The sequence below is a fragment of the Aythya ferina genome, assembly GCF_964211825.1.
Source record: "Aythya ferina genome assembly, chromosome: 3".
NCBI classification, from domain to species: domain Eukaryota; kingdom Metazoa; phylum Chordata; class Aves; order Anseriformes; family Anatidae; genus Aythya; species Aythya ferina.
The window spans coordinates 83,211,017-83,221,243 of record NC_140298.1 but is presented as its reverse complement, the minus strand read 5'-3'; positions in this window follow the sequence as shown (position 1 = coordinate 83,221,243).

Genomic DNA, 10,227 nt, shown 5'->3' with positions numbered 1-10,227 from the left:
AAACTTCAGAGACCTAGCCCCTGGTGTTGAACTATTTGCTCCAGTAAGGGAGGCTATGGCCACTGGCGCCTATGGCCGGATGACAGCTCCTTACACAACAGCAAAACAAAGTTTACTCCTGAGGAGCCTGGTGCTTTGTTCTACAAAGGCTAGGGAGACAGAGGTGGCTGCTGCTTCCGTTGAATAGTCCCATTGTTAGATAAACAATACTTGGACACAAAATGCACATACCTTTTGAAGCCTCAGTGTCCAGGAGTCTACTACTTTCACTGTAGGAAGCATGTGACATACTTGTAAAAGAGGCACACAACAGGCAGAAGTTAACAAGGCAAAAAAATTGGTCTGAAGTTTTTGACACTTTTCTGACTTTGCTTTTAGGCCTGTCTACCAGACCCTTGGTACAAAATCAGTACATGTGAGGGCAGCTAACCCAAGATGTTAAGACTAGGTGCAGCTGTTTCTAAAAGAAGTTCCTTTTGTTTTTCTGCATTATATACCAGAAAGAAATCTGGAAAGGTGGAGATGAGCTAAAGGAGGTCATGAAAGGAAAAAATGTGGTCCCTTTCTCTGAGGATATTCCTGATTTATTCCTAATGCTGTGTTGCAGTGATCCAGAACTGCTGCACTTGCCATAAACAGTGGGTTTGAATGTTTTCAGAGTAGTCAAGTATGGTCAATTCCAAGTACAAATAAAGTGCTTGAAAACTGAAGCCTGAATATGTCCATTTCTTTACCTTGGCTGAAGATGAAAGGTTGGCTGTAATACTTATGCATAAATTATGAATTCATATTTTTGTCAGCACACGTCATTTTGCCCATACCAAAACACTTTGAAAGGCAATATTGACACTCACTAAGTTAGAGAGAAGAGAGAGTCTAAGAGATCTAGAATACATGTATAAGAAGGCAACTTTGCGTCTCCTGATCTAAAGAGGCCCAAAAGGAAAGCTTTGCAGACCCAGGGTTTGTAACAAGATCACCCACATGTTTCAAATATCAGACAAAATTTTTTTTGAAACAAATGCAGTCTATGAAAGTGACTGAAGAAGATTGCTTTCCATCTATGGTTGTGCAGAACCTGAGGATTGGTCTGGGTTAATGCACTGTTTTGGTTGCATGGATATGTGAACTGGACAAGCACTTTAAAAAGCTGAGGTTTTGCTGTCTCTGAGAGCATCAGACATGGTGCAGATGTAGTCATAGCAAAAGACTATGGGAAGAAGCAGTGTCTTTGAGAAATACATCCTCCAGGGGGACTAACCCCCCTGGCTTCTCCTGCAACCTTGGACTTCTTTGTCACAGTCCATGATCACACACCTGCCAGAGACCCAAACCAGGCAGTGCAGGCCCAGCTGCAGGAGAGAAAGTGGTGCTATGCAAAAAGTGCTGGGGATGCAGAGCTAGAATGTCAAGGCTGGGCATAAAAAAGAGGGTTTTCTTTTCAGTCAATGAGATCTGACAGTCTGGACTCTAGGATTTCTTCTTTAACACTTAGTTTTAGACATCTTTGGAGTCTGCCTCACCTTTCTGTCCTGGGTGCAGTTTTTGCACTTGTGTCACTTTTTCCAGGTTAGTAGTGACACATCCTCCCTTGCTGTTTGTCCAGGTGGAACGTTTACATTGACCTCATGCAAGTTATAGAATGGCTGAAGCACTTTCAGTTTCCCTAATAAACTATTTCTGGCACAGAGGTTGTTCCTGAGGTTATTATAAACAGGGCTGGGCTGTACAAGTGCCTGGACAGTTACAGTATCATTTTATGAGAGCTCTGAGTACTTTAGACAAATTTGTTCCTTGTCTGATGCTTACACCAAAAGCACTCAGGTAGAAGGAAAAACAAAAGACATGACACTTCAAAACAAGAAAATTACATCACCATGAGTATCTAGCATCCAAAGAGAACATAGCACTGTAATATCATGAATCATTCCAGTAAAATCAAACCTCTCCCTGAACCCATGGGGTCACTCCTTGACACAGCTTCCTATGTAAATAGGTGCAGGGGAGTTAAGCCTCCTGGGCATGTCTGTCAATCTAAAGACAGGTTCTTTGTTTGAAGACTGTGAATTAAATCTCTCCAGACATTTCAGCCGCTGACATTTTATAACTTACATATTCATTAAAAACAAAAAAACAAAAACAAAACAAAACAAAAACAAACAAACAAACAAACTTTTGAGTACTTTTTTTTTGAGGATTTTAGATCTTTTTCTCTTTTTCCTCCTTTCTTTTGCTCCACTATCTCCTTCAACTTAGCTTAGGAGATGAACTGTGTGTTAGATGTTAGATTGTTAGATTTGCATCATATCTGAGGCTGAGGACAATGAAACAGCTTGGGTGCAAAATCTGTTGAGGTAAGGATCAAGCTGCTCAGTTTCTTATATTTTACTGTGAAATGCCTAATTAGAAGTCTGTGATCAATTTAAGTCAAATTTATAGATTAATCACTTGGCTTAGTTACTGCCTGTTATTTTACAAAAATGATGCAGTCTATTGGCTTGGTCATGTTATGTTGGTTTGTTTGTTGTTTTTCTTTTTGTTCACTAATTTGGTACATAGAACATATATGCCCATAGAAAATCACTTAGGCCTTATGTCACTTCAGACAATACCCAGGATGTGAACACAAAGTTCTTGGAGGCAAAAGGAAAGCGCTTCATCCTGCCTCTTCAGCCAGCCCTCCATGAACTGACAGGAAACTCACAGCACCCTCAGACAAAGGGACCTTTATATTTGAAAGGGACAAAGAAATTGAAAAGGATATCCAAACCATATGCCTTTGCTGAAGAAAGTGCTAGATTTTCCATGTGGATGTTCAGTAAGGCCTGAAAATGCACTGCAAAAATCCCAGTTGATCCCCCCTACCCTAGCACTTTTCTAGTGATGCTTCCAACTTGAAAAAGGGATGCCTAGTTGTTCTGTGTTGCACAAAAGCATTGGCTGAGTTCAAGTCTTTCAGAAGTGGCCCCACAAGCAGTTAATTCTGAGAACTCTCACCCCTGACATTTCAAAACAGCTACAAAAATTGTACCTCAGATATCACTAATCCTAAAATCCATGGAATGATTGGAATACCCCATCACAGGAGTAAATCTTGGGGGATTATCTCCTTCATGTGAGAGGCAAGTTCTAACAGCTACACAATAAATCCCTCCTGTTCCTTGGGCTGCTGGTGTTAATTTGTGCACCAATGGCAAGGGAAAAGACATACTGTATAGCTGTTGCAGGAAAATTTAGTATAGTAGTTGGAGAAACACTTTTCTGATGGTGTTTTCTCTGGGTAAACAGACTAGTCTGGTTGTAGCTACAATACCCCTGCTAGTAAACAGCCTGGAAAAGAAAGAGTAAGTTTTAAGGTCAAAAGAGTAAGTTTTATTGTTAGTGTTATTGTTGCAGGATTTTAACTTCTCATTAAAAGTGCAAAATAAATGGCTTGTATGAAGGTCCTTGTTTTGCCATATCCCCTTAAATTGTGTGTACCTTTTTTCAGTTGCTTGTACAACTTGCCGCATGGTCTTACCAGACAGTACTCATGCTTGTTCTGGGGCATTATGTCTCTTTATATATCAACTGCAAAGAGCAGGTCTGAATCCCTGGTTCAAGAGTCAGGTTTGCAGTGCAGCATGAAGCATCAGCTTTTTGTCTGTGTGGGATCTGAGAAAAATAATTTCTGTATCCTATTCTGCCTTTTCTTTGTCTTGGGTGCTCCTGTACCCTCACTGGTCCTCCCCGCCCAAATTCACCACTTCCACTGTCGGTTTTCTCTGCAGCCCCTGCTGGGTCTTGCCCCAGATGAGATCTTTGAACTTCTCTTTCACCTTGTTACCTTTCTGGATGGAAACTGAGAATAGTTTTATAACTACCAGTTTTATATGCAGGGCTCATTTAGAAGTGACTGGAACACATCCAACTTTTGTCTTACTGGATGTTCACCAGATAACACCCTCATTGTGGCTGTGTCTGGACTATTTTTGTCTCAGAAGCCCAAAGATGAATGTCTTTGTATGTTATTATAGCTTTACTGGGCTGTTAAGCATCACTCCCAGTAAAAATATCAAAATTCTGCCTTGTAACCTTCATCCCATAATTATATTTGCATTTCATTTAGCCCAAAGAGAGTAGGGATAGCTTCTTGCACTGCTGTAGGATTCTTTTCTTGAGAAAACTTGAAGAAAACATCTCCCACATGCACGTTGTCTACTCCATGGCTATATACATATATATTTTTTTTACTTCCACCAGTGCTGAGACTAATTTAATTTTGTAAATATTCTCATGGTGTTATCAAATTAATGTTGCCTGTCAGCTGATAAATTGTACCTTTTATTGAACACACTGCTAATTAGTAAAAAGTAGTGCTTAAGCAGCTTTTCAAAGTAGGTATGACACTAGAGATCTGTGAACGAGTGTGGGGCTTTCTACATGCAAAATAGTTTACAAGAGGAGGGATATTACTTATATTTTTGTTAAGTCATTATCACAGGGACCCCTGAACTTGAAGACAGACATGACAGATTAAAAGTCATTTCTATGAGAAGAATTTGGATCAGATATACACTGCATCAAAACCCCTTGGTTAGTGCCAGCATGCTGCAATAAATCACATACAGACATGGAAAATATCTCTCTGCATTATAAAATCTGTCTCAGAGCAAGGACACTGTTTTGGTTTTGTGTAAGCAGCCTTTATCACTGGATTATTTCTTTACTTAACGAGTTCCAAATGGAAGCATGGGGCCTGGCTCCAGAGTCTTTGTCTGAGGAGCACTTGGTTACCTTAGAGGCTACTGAACTTCATTAATAGTAAATGATGTTTTTACAGATTGCCCCTAGGTATCCTGCTCACATTGCCAGCTGCCTGTTGAGGGGTGGCTGATTAGTGATGAAGGACAATTGTTTATTCCCTCGTCCCTCACAGTGGGCCAGTATACTGAACTCTCCTCTTAATCAATCTGTTCTGACATTGCATGGAGATTACAGTGCAGCCTTTTCTAGAACAGTGTACAGTTTCAAAAAGAACACTTTAATAACTTGATAGTTCTCCATGAATATGGATATATCTTAGTATTTGGTTGCTCTACTCACAAAATTGCATTCTAATGTTTCCTGTATGGAATCACTTGAAAAAAAATGTATATATCGGAAGGGTAATTGGATTAACTGCAAGATGACAGCAGTTCCTTGCCTGGATTCTGGACCCTTGTTTTAACAACAACCTCCTGAATGACTCAAAGGAAATCTATAAAGGTGACGTATCTCCATACCCTAGGGAACCTGGGCTTTAGTTTCCCTGTGCTGCCTGTGAAGTAGGAAACACAGGCATTCTTGAACCACACTTCAGCAAGGGTATCTGTAAGGAACTGTGTAAAAGGAGCTGTTTGAGCACTGAAGATACATAGGCATATCTGTAATTGTTCCATCAATCCACAGGAAAAATTAAGCTAAAATGTATCATTCAATGACAAGTCGTGACTTTTATGTATCATTTCACTTGATTTGACAGAAGCAGGGAGGAGCAAAGGAGATTGAAATGGGAAAGTTCCTGCTTAGGTTGAACAGAATAGTTTATTAAGAATGTCCTCATAGGACTGGGGACAAGACTTGGTTATATTAGGGTGTAAGTAGGGGATCTCATTTTGCCTGCCTGCAATTTCTACCAATGCTGGTTCTAGAGCAGCCTCTGCCAGTGAGCATCTCTGCATCTCTAAAAGTCCTCACCCAGTAGCTATAGCTCTCTTTGTACTGACTTGTGAATACTAGCTACTTTGCAGGGAGCATTGATATGAAGCTGTCAAATGAATGGCCAAACATGCAAACTCCATGCAAATTCTGGGACAACTCAGTTCTATGTTTTCTGTTATGCAAGATGTGTCTGTTAGGTGTCATCTGGTATGTTAAAAAAATGGCACCTGCTACCGTTCATCAGGAACCTTTTGTCCTAAATCTTGCTACTGCTTTCAGCAAGGTGGCTAGTCACAGCTAAAAAGTGATGAACAATTTGTTTATCTTCTTTCTGAGAAACCTTCAGGCTTAATTAATTTACTTTTGTGCTGCTCTGTGTCTGTACTATGTCAAGTGATCAGACAAGAAAGGGCTTATGTGAGGTTATATGGGTACTGTGTAACACTAAGATACAACTTCTCTTAGTAAGACCTAGAAAGGTCTTCAGAAGGAAACAAAAAAGAATCTACATAATCGTATTTCAAATACATAAGACAATGAAAAGACTGAAGGAGAGCATGAAGAGAACTAATTATGAGAACTTAGCATTCAGTGTGTGAGATTGGCCTGGTCTGACAATGCTCTTCTAAAATGTTATCTGTGGTATTTATCAACCTGAGTAGCTGTTAGATGACATTATAAATGGATGTGATGGATTAAATGGATGACCACACAACTACCTAAACCTTATGCTGCTGCCTTAGTGTTCACGGTAATATATCATATATTTGCATTGTTTTTTGTTTGTTTGTTTGTTTTTATTATTATTTGTTTGATTTTATTTTTTTTTTCTGCAATTTGTCCAGAAAGAGCTGCCAGTCATGGTAGAGTTTTGTGGTTTAACATGTCCTGTGTAGGTAATTTTTAAAGAATCAACAGTAAATTAACTTTATTTTCTAAATCGAAATCACTTTACCATACCCAAATAATTTACACTACATGAAGAAAAGCTCTTGTAAATTTGAGACATTTCATCATTACAAACTCACATCAACTGATTTATGAGTTAACAGTGATAGCTGAGTGTTGTCTTCATTTCTAGTCTGGGATGTTATTCTTGGCAGACACCACTGTTCTGTTATGTTCAGCCAATGAATACTTACCAAACCAGTATAAAATAAAGTGGAGTAAGGAAATAATAGAACTGTCTGATGTGCATGGGGAGTTGAAAAAATATTTGGTCAAACTACATGCTGTATCACAGACTGCTAGTTACCTCAGGTTAATACAGTAGTACTTAATGATGAACACAAAGAGCAAATAACTTGCCTCAGTTCAACCACCCTGCTTGAATTTCTAAACATCTATGGCAATGACCACATACACACATGGGCTCCTGTAACAACAAGCATTGAGGTTTATTTAAAAAACAGGGATGGATTCCTCAGGCCTGCACCAAACTTCTAGTAAGGACCATGAGAAAAGTTTCTAAGATACTTCATTCAGGTGATGAATTTCTAGGGAAACCTCTCTGTCTTGCTTTTTGTCATACTTCTGTTGACTTTTGCTTAACCTCAAAGCCTTGATTTTCTCAAGGTATATTTGAATACCTGCTTCCATTGTTTTGTTATCCCTCAGGGATTACACATTGATGTCAAAAGAGGATTTGCAAGGTCAGACTTTTGGGAACTAAAATATGGGATCAACCAAGATATTTCAATGTACTGATCTCACTAGTTTGATATATCAAGTGTAATTATGAATGTGTGGGAACTGCAGGGCTTATATTACTAACGTGGGGCATAGCCATTTGAACTTTGTGATCTCTTGGTTTTCGCAAGCTGATTTTTTCGTTTGTCTGCTTAAAGGGAAGCATTACATTTCAAGCTGGAATGTAAAACAGCAATTTCAATTCCTTGTTGACTTCTTTTGCAACTGTCAGTATCTTTTTGACACTCTTGGCCTCAGTTTATTCATTTGTAAAATAAGACAAATGCAAAAGAATGAAACAGGCACCTGATACCATAGCTTTGATAGTTACTGTTATGTTGGGTTGGTTATCTGTAAGGATGTCTGTGTACTGACAGGAATAATCATTAGCATGTAGCATCAAACTTAACACATTCCATAAGACTTTAAAGGTTCCAGATCCGCAATTCCATTCATGACAATAGTAAAAACACAAAGAAAAATAAAATCAGATTAAATCAAAATCCAGTTGAGATAAGCTTTTCTGTTTGCCACTAGGGAAGTGCCCTGAAGAAATCTGCCTCTGCTTTTACAAAACACCTGAGAAAGAGACTGTATGTTTTGGTAATCTTATTTACAGCATTTTTTTTTCAATTACAACAGCTAAATATACATAAAACAAAGCTACACCTGCCAGCTCTTTTTTCTGAGTAAAATTTAGTACCAAGTATGCTAAATTCCAGCATACTCCCTGAGGTGATTCATGGGTGTTTGATTCTAGTCACACCAAAACCAACAGAGCTACAATATAATACAAACCCAGTGAAAGCAGGACCAGAACAAAGCTTCTGGCTTCTTCTTTCCATGCTGAGGGTTATCACCTTGTCCTTCTTCCTTGTGTTACCTTTCTCACATGGTCCTATACAGAAGATTCCCAAGACAAAGCTTTCAGTAGTTACAGCCGTTGACTGAGTGCCTGTTATTTTCATGGGGTTGTTGTAGTCTTAACAAAGTATGCTTAAAAATAGTAATAATAACAATAATATTTTGTGTATGTGCCATAAACCCAAAGACATGAAAGCCCAGCACTTATTGTGCTGACTTAATGATTGTTATATAATGATTGGTATGAGAAAGAAACATCATAGTTCCTTTGATAATTCAGGGAACAAAGGCAAGCTTTTCATCCCTGAGTTTACTTCCAAGCCTTGAGGATGAGACGGAGCAGTGCAAAGACTTGGCAGTGTCAGTCAGGAGCAGGGGGCAGGGAGGAACTATGCCTTTTATTTCCACAAGTAAATTAGGCTTGTTTTTATTAATTCTTCTCTATGGATTAACCCACGTGCTGTAGTGTACTGTATTACTTCAGAGGATGTTGTTGCAACAGAAGAAGGTATTTTCCAACTCTTATCCACCCACAAAAGTATTACCAAGAAAGGTCCTTGTAATACGCATGCCTCAGGAAATAAACATTTCTGATCTCTGCTGTTAGAAATGTGCCTGCAAGTACTGGCAAGTTCTGCTTTCCCCTTTCTTTAGTTGGGCATTTTCCATTTTTGTTCTTCTTACAGTTACCGCTGCATCCTTATACTCACACTGATCTGTTTTATCATGCCCCTTCAGCTGAACATGCAAGAGAGCTTCAAGTCTCAGCATGCTTCAGCCTTGGACTACACCAGCCTCCACTTGAATTTAGAGAGATTCACTAATGAAATAGGGCAGAGAGAATGTCACAAACTATAAAACTCCAAAAGATGTTAAAAGATGTGAGTGGAAGAAGTTGAGGGGGAGGCCACAGGTCAGCTGCTGTAAAGAACATAGCCAGGCCGGCTGATCAGCTTGTTTCAAAACATTGGGTTCCCCTTTCAGAGTTGGAAAATAATTAGACACAAAAGTAATTTATATTTTCTAGCGATGGGAAGGAACTGGCATATCAGTAAGTTTAGTGTAATTATTAAAGCATTTTTTTTTACTTTGAGTAGAAGTTAACTACAATATCTGTGATTTTTATTTTTTTTTGGTGGTGTTTTGTTTTGTTTTGTTTTTCCAAAAGACTAAGAAAAAAATATCATTTAATCATAACAGCTACTTTCATATTTTACTGCATTTCTTTTTCAATTGCCTCTAGGTTTTATTCTTTACTAGTAGTTACAGGGGATGGATACTGGTAATTAGTGAAGTAGGTTACAGATCTATCACTGATTAAACATCTCAGAAAAATATTATGGAGTGAAGATACAGCATATTTTTTAATTATACTGACATGGGATTGCTTCAATGAATGACTAAGTGAATATACTATTGAAATTTTAAGTCAAAGCTATATGGTCATTTTCAATAGCTCTACAACACTCTCACAAACAAATGTCCAAATTGTTTAGAGCTTACAGTCCATCTGTAATAGATTTGAATCACCTGAATATTTTGTTTACCCTCATTCAGCTGCTTATTTTAAGTCCACCCATATTTAGTCATTAGACATGAAAGCAGCAGTTCTTCAACATGTGTCCTGAACAAGTAAAAAGACCACATTTGTTTTTACATGTTAACTTCATAAACAAGAAGCACTAGCCATCTTCTGGTCATCAGCCAAGGTTAACCCAGTGGAACAGAGATATTTCACAGTGGGCTGCTAAGATGTATATCCCTGCAAGCAGCAGTAAAAAGTATACCAGCATGTAGCTACGTTTGTTTGCAAATTTACTTCCAAATTAGCTCACATAACTTGCATACCAATTTTCCATTTGTTTGGGTTATGGCTTCCAAAAAGCCATCATGTAAATGCTTATTTATCCCTAATGTTTGAACGGTGATTTTTAGCATAGAGTGATTAAGGTATGACCTGTGGTATTTATTGCCATTTATGGTTACTCTTAA